Source organism: Odontesthes bonariensis, chromosome 2 (genome assembly GCF_027942865.1).
Source record: "Odontesthes bonariensis isolate fOdoBon6 chromosome 2, fOdoBon6.hap1, whole genome shotgun sequence".
NCBI lineage: Eukaryota > Metazoa > Chordata > Actinopteri > Atheriniformes > Atherinopsidae > Odontesthes > Odontesthes bonariensis.
Window position 1 is genome coordinate 33,756,617 of NC_134507.1, and position 26,372 is coordinate 33,782,988.

Below are 26,372 nucleotides of genomic sequence, written 5' to 3' on the forward strand. Positions count from 1 at the left end.
TTTTTACTGCATTACTTTGTCTACCTAAAATGTTTGTATCTCTGAATTACAATTAAGCACGGTCATTTATCTGAGTGTATTAGTGTGTTCTTCTGATGAAGACAAATCAACATACCTGAACAACTTTGCCCTCCAGTGTGAGGAGGCCCTTTGTCCCCTGCACATTCTTTATAGTTGTGTGTAGGGACGGGGGACAGAGGAGGGCTTTCCTGCAAAGGGGTCCATCCTGCAAACCTTGCAGCACCAACCCCGCTCCATGCTGTCAGAGGTGGAGAAGATCATTAGGCTTTCCCTGGCCCTGCCCATATCTGTCACAGCATCTGAGCGCTCTTTCTCAGCCTGAAAACCTGGCTGCGCAGCACCATGACGCAGGAGAGACTCACACATTTGGCCATTATGAACACTCACAGCGACCTTATGGATAAATTGGCTTAAACAATTTATCAAGAACACATCTTCAATTTGGAACTTCATACCGAATTTAATTTTCTCTAAATTAGGAGGCCTAAATTTCTTTTTACTTTGTAATTATAATGTTGAAAAAAATCCCCTCAAAACTATCCTACTCTCATAAACAGATGCTTCTTTCTTGGTCATTGATCTACAAACATAATTTTCCCCCACATAGATACTACATATGGAACAATATTGGTATGAAGTTCAAAATTTAAAATGGGTTCTTGATAAATTGTTGCCAATTGCCAATTTATTTTGAAAATAGTAATACCACCTCAAACCAACTGGGTTATGTGTAGCACACGGAGCAAGACACCTGAGCTCAGCCACTCTGCTGGGAAATAATATGGGCACGGAGCGCAAAAAGAGCGAGATGAGGAGGTAACTGGGCTATATAGTCCATCCCACCTGCAGTAAATGGCTATTTACCCTTATTGCGTGTGCAATTAGGGCCGTCATGACTCATAGGGTGCGAAAGCATCTATGCTACTACACCAGCCTTCACCATTTCCACAAGGAAAGACAGCGCCAGTGCATTATGAACCTCATTTATCCTCCTCTCTGCATCAAACACATTCATGCTGCCTTAACTGAAAACTGTCATTTCCACCTTGCAAATTTGAAAGTCAGGCCAAAATGCCATCGCTGTCAGTTTGGGGAAAACGGAAAACTCATGCTACAACATTTCAAATGTGAGACTTTCAAAGTAATTAGGCTTTGGAACTGTTCAAAGGTTTTAAGATAATCACAGGACTATGGTGGGAAACCTCCCAAACTCGCCTTAACCATGGCCTGAACAGGCTAACGTTATGCCTGTTTGGTTCGTTAGCTAGCTAACTAATGCTAACGTTAGCTAGTGAACGCTAACAGTCAGAGCAGTAATTAAAACATATTAACAAACATACTTGCTTGATAACTTACCTTATTTATTCTTCTTCAAAAGAATTAAAAAAAGTGGACTCAGCAGGCTGCCCTCAGTGCCCCGGCCTGTGTGCTGGACTGCTGCGTTGCTGACATAGACCTAATATACTTTGCTGAGGGGGAGAGACTGAATGTCGCATGCATGCACACTTCTTCTTCTTTGAATGCGCAGTGGGAGTGAGACTGTGTTGCTACTTATTGTTGAATGAGCTTCACTCTAAATAAAGTCATCTTCCCTCTAAACACTAAGTTTTTTGCATTTTTCACCATGCAACTAACTTTTACTTCATAAAAATCAGTCATAAGTGCATATGGTAATTAACCTAGTAAAGTTAAGGAATGTATGTATGTCAGGGCAGCTATTGGACTTTACAGTGAAGATGTATTGTATATAGATAATCCATGAGCCTAGTCAAGCGGTGAAGTTGTAAAGCAATGAGATTGCTGAGATTTTCTCATGAGAATGAGAAAAAAGTGATCAGAGCTTCATCCTCTGTGGCTGGTTGACTGTTAGAGCTTCCAGCTGCCTCTAACTCCCACACCTCAAAAAACAAATGTCCCTCACAGGGTAGACATCTCAGGTGATGTTCTGACTGGGGTGGTTTATATAATCTATGTGTATAACTGTTTGTGTTCTACCACCCAGGTATAGACAATAGTGATCCATCAGCTACTATTTATAACACTCTACTATTTATAACACTCTCATGCACTCTCCATCACAGTGACGGTGCTGCTGTCAACACAAATAATTATTAACTTCCGTCACAGAAATGGATGTTAATGACATGATTTTTATCCATAAGGACAATTCTTTACAATTCTAAAAAAAAATACAGTTATATTTACTTCTGCGTCCTGCATGTCTTGTGTTGAAAAATTTGCCGATCACCCTGTGACACACACACACACACACACACACACACAGACACACAGACACGAGGAAGTTAACCCGCTTCGGCTGCTGCTGATTGGTTGGCAGACACCTCTGTTTCTATTGGCCCTCAGTCTCCATGTTTCTGATCCTGGACCTGCTGAGATGTCCAAGGCCATTGTTGGTTTTGATCCTCATACATTTAACTTTGTCCTGAGCGGGCGGGAGTGCAAAGTTGTACCATCTGAAACGGCTGAAGAGTGCTCACTGCAGCGGGTGGGCGGAGGTGCAAAGTGACGCTTTGTAGGCAAAAAAAGAGCACCGCCACAAGTGCGCATTGTGCCAGGAAGGGCGCTCGGACGTGAAACAGTGGAGGGTTATCGCTTCTCGGCCTTTTGGCTAAGATCAAGTGTAGTATCTGTTCTTATCAGTTTAATATCTGATACGTCCTCTATATGAGGACTACATATTAAATGGATTTTTAGGCACAGGGGTTGAAAAAGGGGCTTGCTCCGTTCACTCCACGCATCGACCCGGTACTGCAGTGCCGCCGGCAACGGTGCACTCTTCCCAACTCTTGTGAAATAACAAAACCAGCGGTACATGGTGGTAGTTTCAGGGAGCCATTGTATTCTGACTTCTAAAATGGAACTATAATCTTTAGAAAAGACGCAGTTTATGAGCACGTCGTGGGATTGAGCTTCCCTGGTTTCTCTGTATGACCATGAACACCAAACTACACACAGAGAACAGAGGAGCTTGACAGACACACACTAAGTTATCTGAGAGTCCCATTTTCAGCTGCAGAGAACAATCACATCAGGGAAGTCGACGTGCAGGCTCAACATCAGCCTCTCAAGCCAACTCTCTGGTAAAATAGGGGCAACGTATGGTTCCAGCACCTATGTAACACATATTTGTCACAGGGACTGTGGCTTACGGCCACACCGCCCTGAACACGCCCGATCTCGTCCGAACTCGGAAGCCAAGCAGGGTCGGGCCTGGTTAGTACTTGGATGGGAGACCGCTTGGGAATACCAGGTGCTGTAAGCATTTTTCTCTCTTCTCTTCTCTCTGCATGTCTTTTGTTGAAACATCTGTTGATCACCCTGTGATCCATCTTGCTGATCCTGGATCTGCTAAGATGTCCCAGGTCATTGTTGCCTTTGATCCTCATACATTTAACTTTGTCCTGACAAAGGAGCAGTTCCAAAAAGTCAAACAGGGACTGCCTTTGCATTTGACGCAGTCAAACTGCATGCGCCTGGAGAAGCCAAAAGGCTTACAGCACCTGGTATTCCCAGGCGGTCTCCCCATCCAAGTACTAACCAGGCCCGACTCTGCTTAGCTTCTGAGATAAAACTCTGGCTTTTAGTCTGCGAAAAGAGAGTGAAAGTGAACTCCACTTTGAGATGGCTCTGGGATTGGGCCGACTGGGAGAATTGCTTGAAAAAAACCTCTACACCCAATGAGCGGTCAGAACAAAGCCTCAAGACCCCTAGTCTTTTGCACAGAGTAAAAGACAAAGCAGCCATTGAATAGGGCCCGATTGTTCCTACCATGTCGGCCGAGGAGCCAGCGTCTCAACCAAGCAAAGCTCACCGTGGGGAAGGTGGCTATGCCAACTAGCCTGATGCACTGCTCCCGCAGTGTCAAATACTCGTACTCTGGTTTCTCTTCATAACGTACAAGTCTTTCGCCTTTTACTAAAGACTTCCGTGGAGAGCAACATTAATGAGTTGTTTCTATTTTTGGAAGGCTTTACCTTTGCGGGTGAAGTACTTGAGGTGGTTTAATCCACCTCAAGTACTTCATTTTATCAACTAAACCACCTGAAATGCCTAATTATATCAACTAAACCACCTGAAATGCTTAATTTTATCAACTAAACCACCTGAAATGCTTAATTTTATCAACTAAACCACCTGAAATGCTAAACTTTCTGAACTAAACCGCCTGAAATGCTTCATTTTATCAACTAAACCACCTGAAATGTTTCATTTTCATGATCTAAACCACCTCAAATGTTTCATTTTCATGATCTAAACCACGTCAAATACTTAACGAGCCAAAAATGCTAAAAAAAAAAACAACCCTGTTTTGGAGGCCTCATAACTCAGTCATACGACATCACAGAGACCTCATTCAAAGTTTATATGTGACAGGAGACTCTCAACTTTATAGGGGTTGTTCAAGATATTTCTATCACGATTAATACCCATGGTTATAGGAGTGAAAAAGAAGGCACTTTTGCCTAAATGCCAGAAACTGCCCTATTTTGGAGTTGCCATAACTCAGCCATCCGACATCACAGAGACCTCATTCAAAGTTTATGTGACAAGAGACTCTCGACTTTAACTAAACTAAAAAAAATTTTTATTGGGCGGGCAGTAGATTGGCACCCATCAAATTTCTTTAGGAATTTTCTAGAAGATCAGAAAGATGAAGAAAAGCCGGATTGTCTCAACCAAGCAAAGCTCATCATGGGGAAGGTGGCTATGCCAACTAGCCTGATGCACTGCTCCCGCAGTGTCAACTACTCGTACTCTGGTTTCTCTTCATAAAGTACAAGTCTTTTGCCTTTTACTAAAGACTTCCGTGGAGAGCAACATTAATGAGTTGTTTCTATTTTTGGAAGGCTTTACCTTTGCGGGTGAAGTACTTGAGGTGGTTTAATCCACCTCAAGTACTTCATTTTATCAACTAAACCACCTGAAATGCCTAATTTGATCAACTAAACCACCTGAAATGCTTTATTTTATCAACAAAACCACATCAAATGTTTCATTTTCATGGATTTAACCATCTCAAGTACTTCATTTTATCAACTAAACCACCTTAAAGCGGCAGTCGGCAACTTTTTTTTAGTCATATTAGCTTGAACTGTCATGGGATTCTGGAAGTAGAATATTAAATAGTCTGTTTAGGAAAAATAACGAAATCTGTAGCTCCCTCTGAAGCCTGTAATCATGCTTACAAAAACCGAGCGCTCCCGGCTGTTTTTTAACCAATCAAGTTAGGGTGGAGGAATCCTACCTGTCAATCACAGCTTGTGCACACGCTGCTGAGCGTGAGTCTGCCCCAGCTTGTGTGCGCTCAAACTGGTGTGAACTCACGTGCACAACCTCGTCCACAGAGGGGGAGGGGTTTGGGGGGCAATTCGGAGCTTGTTAGAGGTTGGGGGAGGGACCTGAAAGTTGTATCAGTTCGAATTTTCCGACTTTAGACTCGGAATTTTGAAAACTTGCCGACTGCAGCTTTAAATGCTTAATTTTATGAACTAAACCACCTGAAATGCTTTATTTTATCATCTAGAAGATCAGATCAGAAAGATGAAGAAAAGCCGGACTGTTTTAATCTGCAAGCTTTTCAGATTCAGGTTAGCTGCTGGCATGGCACTGCAGACAGTTGAATTTGCTGCACCGTCCGGCCGAGTGAGGCACCTGGAAAAGAGGTGTCAGCCTCTTACAGTTCCAACTCATACTTACCTGGCAGGGGAGATACCATGATCAAGAAGATGGTTCACCCAGGACGAGGCTCAGCCATTGCACACCGGCTGTACTGACTCTTGCGAATTCCCCAAATGTGGGAATCTCGACTGCATAATTTCTGGTAGTGGGGGACTGCGTTCGCGCTCTCCCCTGATTTGACTGTATAACGTGAATATCCCTGGGCAACTCTACCTTGGTTTTTGTCCTGGCGTTGCTGCTTTAACGACACCTTTCCATCTTTAAAACCCATGTTTTGCAAGGTTTGCTGAATGCTGCGGCAGGTCTGCACAGCTGATATGCAGCTGCGCAGTTGTCAGGTGAGGTCATACTGTGCAGTCACCCCAGGCAGGTGGGCGTTGCCTTAGTGATGGCAACAACGAGATGAGAATACGGCAGCATTTCTGCACTGGAGATATTAAGCCGTGAGGGTTTGCCTCAACTAAGAATTTTCCCAGTGTGGGTGGGTGTGGCTCTAGAGATGGGGAGAGTGGAAAAACTAAATCAATTTGTGCTCCAAGTTCCTTGGTTGTTGAAACAAGAACTGATCAGAAAGATGAAGAAAAGCCGGACTGTTTTAATCTGCAAGCTTTTCAGATTCAGGTTAGCTGCTGGCATGGCACTGCAGACAGTTGAATTTGCTGCACCGTCCGGCCGAGTGAGGCACCTGGAAAAGAGGTGTCAGCCTCTGACAGTTCCAACTCATACTTACCTGGCAGGGGAGATACCATGATCAAGAAGGTGGTTCACCCAGGACGAGGCTCAGCCATTGCACACCGGCTGTACTGACCCTTGCGAATTCCCCAAATGTGGGAATCTCGACTGCATAATTTCTGGTGGTGGGGGACTGCGTTCGCGCTCTCCCCTGATTTGACTGTATAACGTAAATATCCCTGGGCAACTCTACCTTGGTTTTTGTCCTGGCGTTGCAGTGAGCACTCTTCAGCCGTTTCAGATGGTACAACTTTGCACTCCCGCCCGCTCCACTGAGCACCATTCAAACGACAATTTAGCGCTCCAGCTTTGAACATGGGCACGGTCTCAACAAATAAGGTGACTCTACTCCGAGAAGTCACTTGGCACAGCAAGAAGATTACCTTTGCACAGACAGAATGGGCTTCACCCGCAAAGGTAAAGCCTTCCAAAAATAGAAACAACTCATTAATGCTGTTCTCCACGGAAGTCTTCAGTAAAAGGCGAAAGACTTGTACGTTATGAAGAGAAACCAGAGTACGAGTATTTGACACTGCGGGAGCAGTGCATCAGGCTAGTTGGCATAGCCACCTTTCCCACGGTGAGCTTTGCTTGGTTGAGACGCTGGCTCCCCGGCCGACCAGGCAGGAACAATCGGGCCCTATTCCAATGGCTGCTTTGTCTTTTACTCTGTGCAAAAGACTAGGGGTGTTGAGGCTTTGTTCTGACCGCTCATTGGGTGTAGAGGTTTTTTTCAAGCAATTCTCCCAGTCGGCCCAATCCCAGAGCCATCTCAAAGTGGAGTTCACTTTCACTCTCTTTTCGCAGACTAAAAGCCAGAGTTTTATCTCAGAAGCTAAGCAGAGTTGGGCCTGGTTAGTACTTGGATGGGGAGACCGCCTGGGAATACCAGGTGCTGTAAGCCTTTTGGCTTCTCCAGGCGCATGCAGTTTGACTGCGTCAAATGCAAAGGCAGTCCCTGTTTGACGTTTTGGAACTGCTCCTTTGTCAGGACAAAGTTAAATGTATGAGGATCAAAGGCAACCATGACCTGGGACACCTTAGCAGATCCAGGATCAGCAAGATGGATCACAGGGTGATCATCAGATGTTTCAACAAAAGACATGCAGAGAGAAGAGAGAAAAATGCTTACAGCACCTGGTATTCCCAAGCAGTCTCCCATCCAAGTACTAACCAGGCCCGACCCTGCTTGGCTTCCGAGTTCGGACGAGATCGGGCGTGGTTTTTTTTTTTTCTCTTTTATTATCAAAAAGTACAAATTTCAAAATACATCAAATTACATATTTACATGTATACTCATTTGAACCTTATATACACATATATTATTTACAATACAGTCAAAGCAAAAACACAAATTTGTGAGGCTATCATTGGGTCTTCTCCCCCTCTTCCATCCCACAGACCTTCTCACCAAACCTTATAAATGGAACCAAAAGACAGAAAACCAATATGACAAAACAAAAAACTAGTGAGACAGCCCGTGGTTCTTCACTTCCCTCTCGCCCACAGGCCCCCTCACCAAACCATAGAAATAAAAATAAAATTTAAAAAATAAAAATATAACTATTAACAGAAAAACCAACTTGACAAAACTAAAACAAGTGAGACAGCCTGTAGGTCTCCTCCTTCTCCTCTCGCCCACAGGCCCCCTCACCAAACCATAGAAATAAAAATAAAAAAAATAAAAAAATAAAAATAAAAATATAACTATTAACAGAAACACCGACTTGACAAAACTAGACAAGTGAGACAGCCTGTAGGTCTCCTCCTTCTCGCGCCCACAGGCCCCCTCACCAAACAATAGAAATAAATAAACACATTATAGCCACTCTTGCTCTACCCAAAGTCTAACTTCACACCCCCATCCCCAATCTGTATGAACGTGCTCCCCTCCACAAAACCCTCAGTGAACTCTTCTACCCCTAAGTGTGTTAAAACCCTGTGCACGTCCCTTTTCGTGATGCTTTTAAAAATACTCCACACCTCCACTTTCTTTTTCTCGTAATGGGCTATGTCCCTCCTCATTTTAACAGCATACCTGGCGTGACTTAAAACATAATTTAGCAAATTTGCATTCTTCCCTTCCATCCTTCCCCTCACTCCAAACAACCACACCTCTCTCCAGCCCGTTTCCCCCCACACTTCTTTATCCCAACATCTATTTATGAGTTTTCTCATTTTCTTAAAATACCCTACCAGTTCCCCACATTCAACAAACTCATGCATACACGTTTCCACCCCCACACCGCACACATCACATTCTTTCCTTACGTTCACATCAAATCTGCTTATTACTAAATTATTAAAAATTCTGTTGTGCCTCAATATAAAATCAAAATTTTCGCATTCAGGGGTGTTGCACTTAACCCTTAGGTTTTCCCATATTCCCTTTTCATCCATGTCCTCCATCACCCTCTCCCACACTTTCTCCGCTGCCGGTCTCTTTATTTCTTTCCTTCTCAAACTTCTGTATATCACCCTTGCTTTCACACTCATTACATTCATCCTCCCCTCCCCTTCCCCCACATACATTCCCATTTCTCCAGCTTCATTTTCATTTCCCCCCACCTCACCCTCAATCATTCTCACCCATTCACTCGGCATTCCCTCCCTTATTTTCCCCATTACCCCTTCTGCCGTTTTCAGCGCCATCTCATCCCCCCTTTCTCTCACCTCGTCCACCATCACCTGTGCCCTCATAAAACCTGGTACATATTCATACACTATATCCCTCACTTTCCTGATCCCTGCCCTCCACATCAGCCTATTATATATTGTGCTCCCCCCACAAGTGATTTTTGGGTTTAAAAACACTGGCTGCTCCCACACCTGCCTCACATTCTTACATTCATACTCCACATTTTTACCAAACTCCCCCCACGCTCCCAGCACCTCCTTATGAAACTCAGACACTCCGCTCAACATACCTTCCTTCAAATCCATGTACACCGCACTCCCACCACATCCACCACATTCATCTATTGCCCTCCCTAGAAACATCTTCCACACTTGATCTTTTTTATTTTTTAAATATCTTGCCATCATTTTCACTCTCATTGCTTTCTTTTTCCTTTCTAGATTTATTAGTTTTAACCCACCATCCTCATACTCATTCTCCAACACCTCCCTAGCTATCCTCACTCCTTTCCCATCCCATAAAAACTCATTCACCATTCTCTCCATCTCCTTCATCACTCTCTCAGGCACATCCAACACATTCATCACATAACCAATCTTACTCACTATTAACGCATTCACCACCACCACCTTCCCCCGCAATGTAAGCCCTCTCTTCTTCCAAAACTCCAGTGTTTTTTTGATGCTATTCATTAGCCCTTCATACTGCATATCTCTCCCTTCTCTGGCTTCTATCCCTAAGTTAACACCTAACACTTTAAAATAATCCTTCTTCTCCTTCAACCATAGTTCTGTTTGCCCTGCTCTACCTGCCCCTATATACATGACCTCTGACTTTTCTTTGTTCAATTTCGCCCCTGATGCCCTACCATACAGCTCTACACTCCCTAAGACCTCAGCTACGCTCTCCCTGTCCCTAACCGTAACTGTCGTGTCATCTGCGTACTGATAAACTAAACTTCTGTGCCCCCCTGGCAACTCTATGCCTCTGATCTTATCGTTTTTCTCCAGCATCGCCGCTAAAGGCTCTGCAGATATCGAATACAGCAGAGCCGATAGCGGACACCCTTGCCTTACTGACCTCTCTAATCTAAACGTGTCTGTGATTATCCCATTTATTTTAACACAACTAACTGCCCTATCATATAACCTCTTAATCCATCCCACTAACCTCTCCCCAAACCCTACCTTTTCTAACACCCTGTACAAGTATGTGTGGTCTACTCTGTCAAATGCTTTGTTCAGATCTAAGCTAACCACTAACCCTCCTGTTCCTCCCTTCATGTAATCTATTGTGTCCCTGATGCTGCTTATTGTGTCTGCTATGTCCCTACCTGGTATGCTGTAAGCCTGTGTGCTTCCCACCACCGTCCCTATTACTCTTTTGATCCTGTTTGCTAGCACCCGTGCTAATATTTTATAATCTCCATTTAACATGCTCAGTGGTCTGTAGTTTTCTAATCTGTCCCTATCCCCTTTCTTGTGTATTATACTAACTAGCCCTGTCATCATACTAACTGGCATCTCTCCCTTTTCTTCTATCCATTTAAATAGCTTATCTAACACAGGCACTAACTCCTCTCTGAACTCTCTGTAGAATTCCCCTGTCAATCCATCCAACCCTGGACTCTTATTCCTCCCTAACCCCCCTATCGCTTTCTCTATTTCTCCCGTCCCTATCTCACCCTCACACATGTCCCTGCCCTCCTCTGTTAGCCTAGCCCTCACCTTTGCTATTACCTGCCCTATGCTCTCCTCATCTACCTCTTCTTTCCTAAATAAATCCCTATAAAACTCTTCTACTCTATCCGCTATCCCTACAAAATCTTTTATCTTCTCTCCCTTCTTTCCCTCTACCTGTTCTAAGAAATTCCTCTTCTGCTTTGTCTTCTCTAACCCTAAAAAAAACCCTGTGCACTTCTCTCCCTCAATGGGGTATCTGGCCCTGCTTCTAACTATCGCTCCCATACACTTCTTCTGCTCTATCCCTTTCAGCTCCTCCTTAATTCCTATATACCTCCCTGAATCATGTCCTGCTTCCCTATCTGCTCTCTCTGCTTCCCTGTCTAATTCTTGCTTTAACCTCTGTTCTCTTTCCTTCTCTTTCCTGCTCCTGCTTCTACTATAAGCTATGCTCAGATCCTTTATCTCTTCTTTAAAGCTTTCCCACCACCTCCCAATGTCATCCTCATACATGTTTTCATTTATTCTCCTTGCAATACAGTCTCTCACTTTCTCCTTATACTTTCTTTCTTTCAGCATCTCACCATTCAAACACCACACTCCCCCCCCCCCCTCCTCTCTATGCCTTGTCCTAAACTAAACCCTACCATCATGTGGTCGCTCAGTGCAGTTACCCTATATTCTATCTTACCGATCTTATTCTCTATGTCCCTCGTACTGAGCACTAAATCTATCCGGCTCTGCTTTAACACCCCTCTCACCACTTGCCTCCTTGTGAACTCCCTCTTCTCTGGATTCCTCTCCCTCCATACATCTATCAATCCGTTCACTCTCATTACCTCTTTCAACACACCTCTTGTAGAGTCGCTCTTAAAGCACACACTCGCAGATGCATCCAGTCTCCCACACCATACGTTAAAGTCTCCCACCACCATGCAGTTCTCCCCACACATTCCTCCTATTCCCTCAAAAAAGACCTTTCTCTCCTTCTCTTCATTTGGTGCATACACATTTATTAGTCTGTATTCTTTCCCCACATAATCAAACGTGATCCCTATCATTCGTCCCTCCCCATCATCCACACACTTCTTTATGTTGCCGACTACTCCCCTCTTCACTAGAATAGCCACCCCTCTGGACTTTGCCCCACTATTGTTCTCATACATTTCTCCCATCCATTCCTTCTTAACTTCACTCATGCACTCCTCATCCCAATGTGTCTCTTGCACACACATAATATCCCCGTCACACACCTGCCAGGCTTGTTGCCTTCTGTTGTTGTCACGCAGCCCATTTACATTAAAAGATGTAATTTTTAACATAAATAGTATTATATACACAATTAGCTTTCTCTTCATTTTAAACTCTTTTTCACCTTCCCAATCCTTTTCACTTCTCTTTTCCCCAGAGGCCTTTTTCTGGTTGCCATCACCTCCTCCATGTTATCCTCACTGCTGTCTGTAGCTTCTCCCATTGCCCATTCACATTCCTGCCCTGCCCGCAAGTCCTCCCTTGACCCCCCTACCCCCCCTCCCCGCTGCCTCCTCAGTCCTCTGCTTGCTCCACTCGTCTGCCGTCTTCTTCTCTCCACCATGGCTCTCCTCTCCTCTCCTCTGTCCTCTCTTTGTTCGCTGCCGTTGTGGCCATCTCTCTCCTTCTCCCCTCTCATCTGCGTTGGTGTCTCCTCCACCACCGTCAGGTCCTCCTCCTCTCCGTCTCGCTCGCCTCCCTCCTCCATCTGCTCCACCTCTCCGTCAACGAGCTCCAGGCTCTCTGCTCCACCTCCGCTCTGCTCCTCCTCTCCACCAGCGAGCTCCAGGCTCTCTGCTCCACCTCCGTTCTGCTCCTCCTCTCCACCAACAATCTCCTGACTCGCTCCTCCTCCTCCTGTTCTCCGTTTTGCTGCTCTTTTCCTCTCCCATCATTGCACTCTCGTGCGTAATGCCCCTGTTTTGCGCATTTATGGCACTTAAATTCAGGACATTCTCTTAGAATGTGTCCCGGCTGGATGCATAGCCGGCACACTTTTACTTGTCTGTCGTGAATAACACGAAAGTATTCTCCCCCCTCCAGGGTTTCAAACTTGGTCGAATACGGCAGCGATTGCACTTTGTCGTTAAATTGCACCTTGCAAAATCGCGTGCCGTCAGCCACGTCAGTTCCTGGCCATTTCATCCTTTTAATCGGCGAAGTTGCCTTGCTAATTTTTCGCATATTTCCTCGTCCGTGATGTACGGGGGCAAGTTGAGGAAGGATACAACTAGTTCATTGCTCCTGACTTCCTTTGCCATTACCCGCACTCCCTTCAATAAGAAGCCGTCCATGAGGCGCGCCTTACCTTTCCCGTCCTGCATAGTGATCTCAAATGTGCTCTTTGCCTTCATTCTGCAGGCAAGAACTATACCGCAGCTTTCCATTATGCCTCTAAGCAACTCCATTAGTGTCACTTTGTCTGGCCCTGCCAGCTCCACAATCACGGTCAGCTCCTTTTTGAAGCCACCGTCTTTCACATTTTCCCTTTCATTCTTCATATTCTCTTCATTCAAACTCGCACTTCTGCTTTCTCCATTCCAAATTGCTGCATTCACTTCTCCATTCTTTCTCACTTTCTCTCTTCCATTTTCATTTCCTCCTTTATTCATACCTTCATTTACTCTCCTTATGTCGCTTTCTTTCCCACCATCATTCACTCGCCTGTCATCCGTCAGCCGTTCTCCATTGTTCAGTATCGTTGTCATTTTCCGTTCCATTGTTTCGTTTGCCATGTTATCCGTCCGGTTACAAAAACACACGAAACGAGGACGTTCCCCCGAACAGCGAAGCTGCTGGGGGAATAAAACAAAACAAACAACTATACAAACAAATCTAACTCCCACACGATCACTCAAAACACTCACCAAACACTTTCACTCACTCTTTCAAACGCACGCTCTCTCTCAAACAAATTGCTGCAGGGCACCGACTGTCACAAGTGATCATGGGGGTGTGGCCGTAAGCCACAGTCCCTGTGACAAATATGTGTTACATAGGTGCTGGAACCATACGTTGCCCCTATTTTACCAGAGAGTTGGCTTGAGAGGCTGATGTTGAGCCTGCACGTCGACTTCCCTGATGTGATTGTTCTCTGCAGCTGAAAATGGGACTCTCAGATAACTTAGTGTGTGTCTGTCAAGCTCCTCTGTTCTCTGTGTGTAGTTTGGTGTTCATGGTCATACAGAGAAACCAGGGAAGCTCAATCCCACGACGTGCTCATAAACTGCGTCTTTTCTAAAGATTATAGTTCCATTTTAGAAGTCAGAATACAATGGCTCCCTGAAACTACCACCATGTACAGCTGGTTTTGTTATTTCACAAGAGTTGGGAAGAGTGCACCGTTCCCGGCGGCACTGCAGTACCGGGTTGATGCGTGGAGTGAACGGAGCAAGCCCCTTTTTCAACCCCTGTGCCTAAAAATCCATTTAATATGTAGTCCTCATATAGAGGACGTATCAGATATTAAACTGATAAGAACAGATTTTTTCTTTTGAAAAAATTTATTGACACTAATACATCACATTTTCATAAAAACTTCATATTTAAGACATATGTTTTATCTATGAATAAAAACATCAATAAATAAGTGTAATCTGTATAACCACATTTAAGACAACAACAATAAAACAAGTTTACCATGGGATATTACAGATAAGGTCAATGTTGTCTAAGGTAAAAGTTACATGTGAAGTAGTTCTCATGCGAGTAGCAGTTTGTATTGAGTGTCTTTAAAAAGGAGTGCATTAGTTAAAATGCTCTCTTCCAAGTCCATTTTTTGTGCAGGAGCGCAGTGAGTCCCTACCCAGGGAAACTCATTTTTCTCCCCCAAACAGTAGGTCTCTCGGGATCCTGTCGTGGTGCTCAGAGGAGATCCCCACCCTGTTGCTCCTTCCCACCTGCCTCACCCGGAGAGCCAGGCCGTCGCTGCTTTGACCTTTTTGTGTGTAGCTCCGGCTCCTTCATCCGAATGGGCACAGAGGCGATTCTTCTTTGTGGATGTGTCCTAGGCCCGCCGCCTGCAGCTCCGGCCGCTTGAGCCGCCGCTGCGGCCATCCGGATCACAGCCACGGGGGGGATCTGCATGCGCTTCCTCACCAGCAAGTTCCTGGAGGTCCACATGGCGTCTTTCATAGCGGCTAGGGTGAGCCACTGCTTGGCAAAGTCATTCTTTTTTATTTTTGTTTGGCTCACCCCATAGAGCACGAGTTGTGCTGTGAGGACCTCCCTTGCTGGCAAGTACGGGAATTGCAAGGAGCCGGCTGTTGCCCACTGGTCTGCAGCAGCGCTGCACTCCCAGAGCAGGTGCCTCACCGACTCGGGCGCGCCACAACCAGGTCGCGGGCAGGTTGAGATCGCTGACATGCCCCGGGAGTGCATAACGGACCTGACTGGGAGGATCTCATGAGCCACCATCCACGACAGGTCCCGGAGTCTGTTTGGGAGAGCGGAATGGTTGACGTTGCACCAAACTGTTGAGGGCTCGCCGAACGCGAGTCCACGCACTGGACTCACTGGTTCCCGCTCCTGCACAACAGAAATCAAAGAGCGGTGGTTTGTTAAAACATGCAACTCCTCTGCCTCCAAGTTAAAATGCTTTAAGAACGTCTGGATAAAAGCATAGGATGGTGGCAGGCTAAAAGACACAGGCACTTTTAGGTCGGTGGGTAAAATCTTCAGTCTTCTGAGGTAAGAACCCATCCAGAATCGTGTCATTGCTTTAGTTTTGGGGTTTCCGGATGGGTCTGTGGCCTGTAGGATGTGCAGTGTAGTGTATCTGCTTCCTAAAAACAAATAAAAATCAGGCACTCCTTTTCCTCCTTTCTCTTTTTGTTTCTTCATTACATCTCTCCTCAGTCTTTCCCACTTGGAGCCCCACAGAAAATAAAAAATGGCTCGGTCCAGGTCTAAAAGCACTTTTCTAGGTGGGATAAAAACAGAACTGATTAGTAAAAGCAAAGGTAAAATCACGGCTTTGATGATTAAAACCTTTCCTTCAATGGTCAGTCCTCTAAGTCCCCAGTATCCTAGTCTTTGCTTTACTTTCCCTACCACGTCTGGCCAGTTTGATGTCCCTCCCCCTTCCTTGTCAAAATTAATCCCCAGTATTTTCTGTTTTGTCTGGGTTATAGTCACGGGGAGTCCTGCAGTCTCAGTCGCTGTCCATGGCCCGTAAAATTGGGCTTGGGTCTTGTTTCTGTTTAGTTTTGCCCCAGAGGCCCGTCCATACCAGTCAGTCAAGTCCAGAGTCCTATTGATGGATATTAGGTCTGTACATAAAATGTTCACGTCGTCCATATATAAAACACACTTTGTCGATAGTCCCCCGCTCCCCGGGACTCTCACCCCATTGATTCGGTGGTCCCTTCTCAAGCTCTGTGCCAGTGGTTCCACACAGATGATGTAGAGGAGGGCAGATAACGGACAACCCTGACGGACACCGCAGTGGATGTTTACTGCTTTTGTCAGATGCCCGTTAACAAGGAATTTGCTGGTAATGCCCCGGTACAGCAGACCCACCCAAGCTATAAACCTTTCTGGGAACCCCATTTTTTGCAGTACCTGGAAAAGGTACTGGTGCGAGACCCGATCAAAGGCTTTCTCAAAGTCTAAATTTAGGACTGCTAGCCGAATGTTTCTGTCTCTCGCATAACAGATGGTGTCTCGGATCAGTACGAGGCTGTCGGTTATCTTCCTCCCCGGGATGGCACAGGCTTGATCCGGGTGAATCAGGTCTTCTAAAAACAAGGACATACGTGAGGCTAAAAGTTTACTAAAAAGTTTACAGTCAAAGTTTAAAAGTGTAATCGGTCTCCAATTTTTCAAGTCAGTCTTGTCTTTTTTTTTGTGAAGAAGAGTCACTATCCCTGCTCTAAAACTGTCAGGAAGTCGCTCAAGTTGCTCAAATTCCATAAAAACAGTAAACAAGTCAGGTGCTAAAATATCCCAAAAGGTCAAATAAAATTCCAAGGGAAGTCCATCTTGTCCTGGGGACTTCCCTTTCTTAAAATTTGTAAAACATTTATTTAACTCTGAAATTGTAAAATCTTGGGTTCAAAGCACACTGTCTTTTACTGTTTTTTCTATGAAATTTAAAACTTCTGTCATGGTGTCCATTTCAACAGGTTTTTGTTCGTACAATTCACGATAAAATTGTTCAACAGCTTGTTTAATTTCTTCCATTGAATCAACTGTGCACCCGTTCTCTTTTGTTAGCTCTAAAATGGCCCCCCCTTTATTCACAATTTTCTTAAAAAAATACCTTGTGCACTTCTCTCCTTCCTCTATTTCTCGTTCCCTGCTTCTTAAAATGACACCCTTACTTTTAATATCTGCTAAAATCAACATCTCTGTTTTCACTTGTTTAATTTCATCATTAAAATCCATCCCTTGTTGGTTTAATTTAAAATAGCGCTGTAGTCGCTTCTGCAGTCCCATCATGCGTCTGTTTTCCCTATTCTTTTTTCTCCTACCTGCCTGTCTAAAGAAAGTCTGGGTCTTTTCCTTCACCATTTCCCACCAGTGTGCACGTGTATCGTAAAAGTCTTGAAGGGTCTGCCACTCGTGGTACTGCTCCCGGTACTGACTAACTATTTCATCTTCTTTTAAAAGGGAGCAGTTTAGTTTCCACAGACCACTTCCGGAAGTCACACCCGAAGAGAGTGATAGGGTGCAGGAAAGCATCAGGTGATCAGAAAAGAAAACGGGGGTCAATCTAGCATCGGTTGGTGGGCAGTCCCGTGTAAAAAGGTAATCTATACGAGAGGCTCTGGTGCCATCACCACTGAACCAGGTGAAGCCCTCCTCTCTGGGATGCATGGTTTTAAAACAGTCCTGAAGTTTAAAATCCTTGCATATGCCCTGTAATAAAACCGATGTTTTGTCAACTTTAAAAAATTCCCCTGCTCTTTTTCTGTCACTCCTGCTTAAAATACAGTTAAAATCACCCCCTAAAACTAGTGGTGCCCTACCTAGCATGTGGGACTGCAGGTCTTCTAAAAGGTCATACCGGTCATTTTTTTCGTTAAAGCCATAAATATTTAAGAGGTTAAAATCTTGTCCCATAAAAGTCAAATGTGCTAAAAGTGCCCGTCCGTCTCTCACCACAGTGCTGCCCTTCACCAGAACCTGAGGGTTTTTGATCAAAATGGCCACTCCATCATTTTTGTTTTGGTTGGATCCACTCCACAATGATGTCTGTGGCCACATCTCCTCCCACTGTCTGTAGTGCTTTAAAAACGGTAGGCCGCATTCCTGTATTAAAAGAACATCTGACTTAAAAGAACTAAGAAAGGATAAAACACTCTGGGCTCTAACTTTCGACTTTACACTTCTCACATTAATAGTTGAGAGAGTGAGTGTCATGAGTATGGTTAAAAACAACAGGTATGACATCTTAAAAGACTAAATGAGGGTTAAAACATTTAAAATGTCTTAAAAGCAGTTATGTAATTTCTTGTGAACGGAGCTCTTCCTTCACTTCTACAGGTGAGAGGCGAGGGTGTTGAGCTCTATTCCCCGGTCGGACTCTGGGGGTTGGCCTCTTTTGCAAGGTTTTGTTAAACTTTGAGTCTCTAGGGGTTGATTGCAGAACTACATTTAAAAAAGAGACCTCATTTGGTGAATTGGAGGGGAAGACTCTGGGCTCCTCCACAGATGAACTGTCTGAGGTAGTCCCAGCTCTTCCCCTCTTCTCTGAGACTATAGGAGAATCAGAGGACAATTCTGATGCAAGCCTCTTTGTTTGCTGGGCATCTGGGAGGGAGGCATCCTCGCTATCATCCTGTGATTGGACTTCTTCACATTCTGAACTAGCTCCGCCCTCTGCCTGCACCACCTCCTCCTCCTCCTCTCCAGAACTCTCCATTGGTGGGGGTGTAGCAGGCCCCTCCCCCTCCTCGGCCTCACCTGACTGCTGTCCACCATTCAGGGATTTTGGCGGGAAGTTTGAATTTTCCTGCCCAGCCGTTTCAAGTAGCTCGTTAACTGCCTCGGTCTGCCCTCCATTTCCTTCTCGCGTTTTTTTGGATTTCAATTTGTTGGCAAAAGATTTTGGGCAATCTCTGAAGAGGTGGTTTGATTCTCCACAGAGATTGCACTTTCTACCATTCGTACACTCTTCGAAGGTGTGACCGATTCCTCTACATTTGCCACAAAACATCTTCGTGCAGGCCTCCACCAGGTGCCCGTGCTCCCCACATTTGCGGCAGAGTTTGGGCTGTCCCTGGTAGTGGATGTAGCCTCTGTTTTCTCCCAAGACAATCATTGATGGGAGATGTTTCAGGCCCTGGAAGCCCTGGGGGTCTTGCCATTGTTGGATGGGGACCCTCCAGGCGCAGTTCCAGATGCCGTCAACATCCCTCACCTTCATTGCCTGGCCTTTAACAGTGCAGAATCTTCCCAACCATATACAGATATCTTCTGCGTTCACCATTTCATTGAACATTCTGACAATTACTGTCTTCAGAGTATTGTCAGTAAGTTTCTCAACAGTAAACGCAGAAAACTGGGCTTGCACATTACCAAATCTTGTCCAAAACTCCTGCAGCAAAGCTGCAGTGCGAAAACTTACATCGAAACCTTTGTTAAAAGGCAATGACAGGATGCAATTCAAATCGTCTGGCTTGAAGTTCAATAGGTTTTGAATTAGCTTCCGAGAGAAGTCCAATCTGGACATCTCTATAAGCTTTCCTTCTTTTTCTTTAAATAAAAATCTAGCGCTGTGGTGCCTCCTCATGCCAGCATAGTTTGCCGACATGATGGAGGCACCACAAACAGTTTTTAAATAAAATGCTTAAAAGAACAAAAATAAATATCACACTAAAAGCCCAATAAAAGAGTAAAAAGTGGATGAAAAGGTACTAAAAATGGATACTTACCTTCCTCTAAAAAAATGGAACACCGACACCGACCCTGTTTCAGCTGAAACTCGTTCAAAAAGCAAAAACCTGGAAAAAAAAGGGTAATACAAGAAAATTTAAAGACAAAGAACTCCAACTACAAACGACTTGGAATACTTTGATCGAACGCAAAAAAGAACCTCCAAAGCGAGAAAAATTTAATGCCGAAAAGGCATAAAATAGTCCACCCAAAGGAGGCGATCGCAGTCTTAGCCAAAAGGCCGAGAAGCGATAACCCTCCACTGTTTCACGTCCGAGCGCCCTTCCTGGCACAATGCGCACTTGTGGCGGTGCTCTTTTTTTGCCTACAAAGCGTCACTTTGCACCTCCGCCCACCCGCTGCAGTGAGCACTCTTCAGCCGTTTCAGATGGTACAACTTTGCACTCCCGCCCGCTCAGGACAAAGTTAAATGTATGAGGATCAAAGCCAACAATGGCCTGGGACATCTCAGCAGGTCCAGGATCAGAAACATGGAGACTGAGAGCCAATAGAAACAGAGGTGTCTGCCAACCAATCAGCAGCAGCCGAAGCGGGTTAACTTCCTCGTGTCTGTGTGTCGGTGTGTGTGTGTGTGTGTGTGTGTGTGTGTGTGTGTGTGTGTGTCACAGGGTGATCGTCAGATTTTTCAACAAAAGACATGCAGGACGCAGAAGTAAATATAACTGTATTTTTTTGAAGAATTGGAAAGAATTGTCCTTGTGGATAAAAATCATGTCATTAACATCCATTTCTGTGACGGAAGTTAATAATTATTTGTGTTGACAGCAGCACCGTCACTGTGAAGGAGAGAGCATGAGAGTGTTATAAATAGTAGCTGATGGATCACTATTGTCTATACCTGGGTGGTAGAACACAAACACTTCTACACATAGATTATATAAACCACCCCAGTCAGAACATCACCTGAGATATCTACCCTGTAAGGGACAGTTGTTTTTTGAGGTGTGGGAGTTAGAGGCAGCTGGAAGCTCTAACAGTCAACCAGCCACAGAGGATGAAGCTCTGATCACTTTTTTCTCATTCTCATGAGAAAATCTCAGCAATCTCATTGCTTTACAAATTCACCGCTTGACTAGGCTCATGGATTATCTATATACAATACATCTTCACTGTAAAGTCCAATAGCTGCCCTGACATACATACATTCGTTAACTTTACTAGGTTAATTACCATATGCACTTATGACTGATTTTTATGAAGTAAAAGTTAGTTGCATGGTGAAAAATGCAAAAAACTTAGTGTTTAGAGTGAAGATGACTTTATTTAGAGTGAAGCTCATTCAACAATAAGTAGCAACACAGTCTCACTCCCACTGCGCATTCAAAGAAGAAGAAGTGTGCATGCATGCGACATTCAGTCTCTCCCGCTCAGCAAAGTATATTAGGTCTATGTCAGCAACGCAGCAGTCCAGCACACAGGCCGGGGCACTGAGGGCAGCCTGCTGAGTCCACTTTTTTTAATTCTTTTGAAGAAGAATAAATAAGGTAAGTTATCAAGCAAGTATGTTTGTTAATATGTTTTAATTACTGCTCTGACTGTTAGCGTTCACTAGCTAACGTTAGCATTAGTTAGCTAGCTAACGAACCAAACAGGCATAACGTTAGCCTGTTCAGGCCATGGTTAAGGCGAGTTTGGGCGGTTTCCCACCATAGTCCTGTGATTATCTTAAAACCTTTGAACAGTTCCAAAGCCTAATTACTTTGAAAGTCTCACATTTGAAATGTTGTAGCATGAGTTTTCCGTTTTCCCCAAATTGACAGCGATGGCATTTTGGCCTGACTTTCAAATTTGCAACGTGGAAATGACGGTTTTCAGTTAAAGCTGCAGTCTGCAACTCTTTTTCAAGCATAATGCCTGTAACTGTCCGGGGATTCTGAAAGTAGTACATTAAATACCCCAATACAAAAAAAAATGAGTTCTCTAGGTCCCCTATATGTCCCGCTAGGTCCCTCCAAAGCCAGCAGGTTTGTTTACAAAATTGCAGACCGGACCGGTAAAAGGTAACCAATCAGGTTTACGAGCTGGGCTCTGCTGCCTGTCAATCACCGATTGTGCACGCGCGATACAAGGTAGGCTCGTCCCCACGCTTATTTATCTAGACTATTGAACTTCATTACGGGCTAGTCTACTTACTGTGTCTTCCATGATCGTAAATGACAGGTGAGTTGATGAATGAGGAGTCGTGTAGGCGCATCTGGCGTGCACGTCTACGTGCACGAGTTCTCATGTGTTTTGAAGGGGCGGGACAGGAAGTTGAATAACTTTTTATTTTTCGGTTAAAAAATAAGCATTTCTTGCATTTTGCGACTACGGAGGTCACCGTTTTCAACTTCAAGCGTTCTGATAGATCATGTAAACTCTTAAAATGCCAAAAAGTAGGACTTTACGTATGACAACAACAAATCTTGCAGACTGCAGCTTTAAGGCAGCATGAATGTGTTTGATGCAGAGAGGAGGATAAATGAGGTTCATAATGCACTGGCGCTGTCTTTCCTTGGGGAAATGGTGAAGGCTGGTGTAGTAGCATAGATGCTTTCGCATCCTATGAGTCATGACGGCCCTAATTGCACACCGCAATAAGGGTAAATATGGGTTGGTGCTGCAAGGTTTGCAGGATGGACCCCTTTGCAGGAAAGCCCTCCTCTGTCCCCCGTCCCTACACACAACTATAAAGAATGTGAAGGGGACAAAGGGCCTCCTCACACTGGAGGGCAAAGTTGTTCAGGTATGTTGATTTGTCTTCATCAGAAGAACACACTAATACACTCAGATAAATTACCGTGCTTAATTGTAATTCAGAGATACAAACATTTTAGGTAGACAAAGTAATGCCTACCAGTATTTGAAATGTTTTATTACAGAAAAGCTGTTGCAATGACATGTTTAGGTCTAATTAGATCACTAAGTGATTGAACTTGTTCTTATTTAGCTCTCAGCTGTGAAAAAGGTCCGCAGTGGGAGAGAGGAGGTCCCGCTGCGTGAGGTGAAGCTGCAGCAGGTAAGACCAGAGAACGGGAGGATTGGAGAGGAGGGACAACCTCTGTAGTTTCTAGATAAGGGAAGATAAAATAAGATAACTTTCATATTCTGTGAGTACCTTAGTAGTCTATGGGAGTGTGCTAACTGTCTCTTTCTGTGGCGCTGGTTGTTTATATGTTTACTGTGGTCACTTGTAGGCTGCACATTACAGAGTAATCTCTGGTGCCTTTATAGTTCTGACATCTCATACTGTGTTCTGTACAGGATAAAGCTTCTGCCTCCCTCACGCTGTGGCGGGAAGCTGCAGTCCAGGAGCTGGACCTCGGCAGCCAGTGCAGGATTACCCACTTAAAGTCCAACATGGATGCAGGAGGGGACTTCCTGCACACAACACCCTACAGCAATGTAGAAGTAAAAAGCATTCTAATTCATCTAATCTAAAAACACATTCTAATCAGAATCAGAATGAGCTTTATTTGCCAAGTCGGTAGGCACATACAAGGAGTTGTTTTCTCTGGTTTAAACATGTAAAAGGCCACATGAAGTTTGGAGGTCTGCAGCAATTGACTCTGCAGAAAGGTCGCCAACCTTCTGCAGAGTCCATTGCTACAGACCTCCAAACCCGCTCTGTCATTTTACGTGGCCGACCACTTGGTGGCTGAGCTGCTGGCGTTCCCAGTCGCTTCCACTTTGTTCTAACACCACTGACAGCTGACTGTGGGATATTTAGGAGCGAGGAAATGTCTCCACTGGACTTGTTGCACAGGTGGCATCCTATCATGGCACCACGCTGGAATCCACTGAGCTCCTGAGAGCGAGCCATTCTTTCACAGATGTTTGTAGAAGCAGTCTGCATGCCGAGGGGCTTGCATTTCTACACCTGTGGCCATGGAAGTGATGGGAACCCCTGAATTTAATTATCTGGATGAGTGAGTGAATACTGTTGGCAATCTAGTGTATATTATACAGACATAAAATGGCAAATGATCTGACACAATTGAGAAAGAGATTAAAGAAATAAACAAGGAGTAAGAAAGGGGTTTAATATCTAGCTGCAAGGTATTATGGGACATAAGTGCTGTTTGTTTTGGCAGGTGCTGATTGTGACTGATGAGGCAGCTGGAGTGGAGGTGATGGGCGTGATGGAGAGCAGCACAGGGGGGGTGCTGGAGCTCCTCATGTCCAGCACCGAAGTCTTTTATATTTCCCAGGACTTGTGGGAGCCCTGGAAAAGGGTAAAGTCTTTCTAAATATAAAATATATTGGGAAAAAAATCATAAACATTGAGGCAGTGGAAAGACCCTGCCCTCTGGCAGAATAAATTTCATATATATGTATATAGTTTACACATAGTTAATATTGTTTTATGTTCTATTTTTATTAATGACGTTTCTTTGAAAATCTAATAAAAATGAATTTAAATCCAGCATTTGGCTCAGTTGTATTGCTGTGGTAATATAGTCTGTGAAGATGAAGTGAAGATAAAAACTCTCCCAACCAAGGCTCAGCTCTGAAATACTACTGACAGGAATTTCAGATGTGAGATGGTGACAGAGGGAGGACACCTGGAAGAAACCCTGGACAGAATCAGACTTCAGATTTATTCATCTATTCAATAAAGATATATTTCACTACTCTGTTTTAACGTAACATATAACAGTACAGATGCACATGTTCATTTATTTGTCATTTCAGTTCAGTTTTATTAACACAGACACAATTAAAAGAAGTAGCTTAGCTAAGGAATCCTACAAAATGCACCGTAACTTCTGTTCAATCCCGAGCACGCACAGAAGTGTGGGAAGAAAAAACTGAGTTTTAACAGGAAGAAAGCTCCATCAGAACCAGAACCAGGAAGGGCGGCCATCTGCCTGGAGCAGCTGGGGCTGAGAGGACAGAAAAGAGGGGACAACAAGCAGCGTAACACCAGGCCAGGGACACCTGCTGAGAGAGGAACAAGTTAATGACAACAATGGTGTCACATGTACATGGAGAGGAGAGGTGCATCATGGGAGCTCCCCCAGCAGGCTGGGCCTACAGCAGCAGAACTATGGGATGTTTCAGGCTCAGCTGAGCCATCCCTAACTATAAGCTTCATCAGAAAGGAAAGTTTTAAGCCTGATCTTAAAAGTAGAGAGGGTGTCTGCTTCCTGAAGCCAAACTGGCAGCTGGTTCCACAGAGAGGGGCCTGATAACGGAAGGCTCTGCTCTGCCATTTACACAAAAGGGGGAGATTAACATTATGCAGGACAGGTCCGATCCCTCGGTCAGTACATAGCTCATGCAAATATGACTGTATCCATTGAACTTATGATAGAATCATGCACCGTATTAGTCATTTTGGGGAACTCTGATTAAAGTTTTAATAATGCTTCTTGCTGACATTACATTTTATAACATTTAAGTCTAACACACCATGTTATTGTGATAAAATGAAAGGTTACGACTCTTAAATAACAGTACAACAGCTACAAGACGTCCAGGTTACACATATAACAGGGCTAAAACTGACAGGATTTCAGCTGAAAAACACTTTGAAAGATGGAAGTTGTAACAATCCTAAACCTGTCACTTGATTTCATTGTAAGACAATTTTTTTTTGTTCTATTAACAAAATTTCAACAAACTTCTGTAACTGCTTAACTTGACGGATAAACATACATTTATATTTATACATAAATATCTGTTGTTGTAATATAATGTAAATGTAATATAAATATCTCAAGTGTTTCCAGTTAAAGCGAGTCTGCCATGTCAGCAGAAAGTATTACCTTATTGCTGAATATACTGTCCTGTTCCTGTGGGCAGTGTCAGTGATTGACAGATAAAGCAGCCAATCAGCACATGATGTTCACTGCAGGGCAGCTGCTTACTCGTGTGTACAGTATCTGACTAAATACATCCCAAAGAAGGAAAGTGGTCTGTCAGAGTACCTGCAAACTGTCATGGAGAATTCCAACATGGACAGAGTTAATGAGTGTGATGAGATGAGAGCTGTCATGCAGGCTCACTCCAGAAAGAGAGAGATCAGTGCTCAGGAGTGTGTGACTCGTGCATGTGGAATAAAGATGAAGAAGTGCTCACGCAGTGTTGTGTTCATTCCCACTGATGACAGTCCAGTGAAAATGAGTCGCCCCATGTCATTCTTGGAGGACACGCCGTCAGAGTCTCGTAATGTCTGGATGACGAGTTTGAGTGACAAATACAAAGCCAGACCCGAGACCCCAGAGTCTGAGGAGATGTGCTCGGCTGATTTTGCTGCTGGCTGCAGGTTTGTCAGTGCAGACCACTCAAAGCGTGATGGTGTTTCACCACTTCTGAATGAGCTGGGATTTGTCCAAAGGCGGAAAAATGATAAGCCCTCTGTCATCAGATATTACCAATGTTCCAAGGAGAAACAGCCCGAGCAGTTTTATGCCAGATTACTGAGACTGTACCTTCCTCACCGATCCGAGTATGAAATACCAAGTGCCCATCTTCCAACCTACGAGTCTTTGTACAACTCTGGCTGGGTGCAGCTCCCAGGCTCAAACCGTCCTGAGAGCGTGAAAAACATTACACAAACACACAGAGACTAATATGAGAATCACACTGAGGAGATTGAGAATGCACTTGTAGAGTTTGAGGAGAGCAGAGAGCATGTGATGGATGAATGGTGGAATCTGGCTCCTGAATCTGAAGTTGTGATG

General features: G+C 44.4%; 7 non-coding genes and 1 pseudogene across 7 annotated transcripts; 6 read left to right on the forward strand and 2 right to left on the reverse strand.

Moving 5' to 3' along the window:
* The first annotated feature begins 2,630 nt into the window (after positions 1-2,630).
* On the forward strand, positions 2,631-2,821 carry LOC142369818 (U2 spliceosomal RNA). Its single transcript, XR_012767712.1, has one exon. It is a non-coding gene; the product is annotated as a U2 spliceosomal RNA (small nuclear RNA).
* A 364-nt stretch (positions 2,822-3,185) lies between these two features.
* Positions 3,186-3,304, forward strand: LOC142370947 (5S ribosomal RNA). Its single transcript, XR_012767931.1, has one exon. It is a non-coding gene; the product is annotated as a 5S ribosomal RNA (ribosomal RNA).
* Positions 3,305-3,913: 609 nt separating this feature from the next.
* LOC142370986 (U5 spliceosomal RNA) lies at positions 3,914-4,026 on the forward strand. Its single transcript, XR_012767941.1, has one exon. It is a non-coding gene; the product is annotated as a U5 spliceosomal RNA (small nuclear RNA).
* Positions 4,027-4,793: 767 nt separating this feature from the next.
* LOC142374148 (U5 spliceosomal RNA) lies at positions 4,794-4,906 on the forward strand. The gene has a single exon (XR_012768653.1). It is a non-coding gene; the product is annotated as a U5 spliceosomal RNA (small nuclear RNA).
* Positions 4,907-5,731: 825 nt separating this feature from the next.
* On the forward strand, positions 5,732-5,895 carry LOC142401872 (U1 spliceosomal RNA). The gene has a single exon (XR_012773229.1). It is a non-coding gene; the product is annotated as a U1 spliceosomal RNA (small nuclear RNA).
* Positions 5,896-6,443: 548 nt separating this feature from the next.
* On the forward strand, positions 6,444-6,607 carry LOC142365818 (U1 spliceosomal RNA). Its single transcript, XR_012766659.1, has one exon. It is a non-coding gene; the product is annotated as a U1 spliceosomal RNA (small nuclear RNA).
* Positions 6,608-6,860: 253 nt separating this feature from the next.
* On the reverse strand, positions 6,861-6,973 carry LOC142374306 (U5 spliceosomal RNA). The gene has a single exon (XR_012768689.1). It is a non-coding gene; the product is annotated as a U5 spliceosomal RNA (small nuclear RNA).
* Positions 6,974-14,134: 7,161 nt separating this feature from the next.
* LOC142370575 (U2 spliceosomal RNA) lies at positions 14,135-14,310 on the reverse strand (annotated as a pseudogene).
* Positions 14,311-26,372: the final 12,062 nt, after the last annotated feature.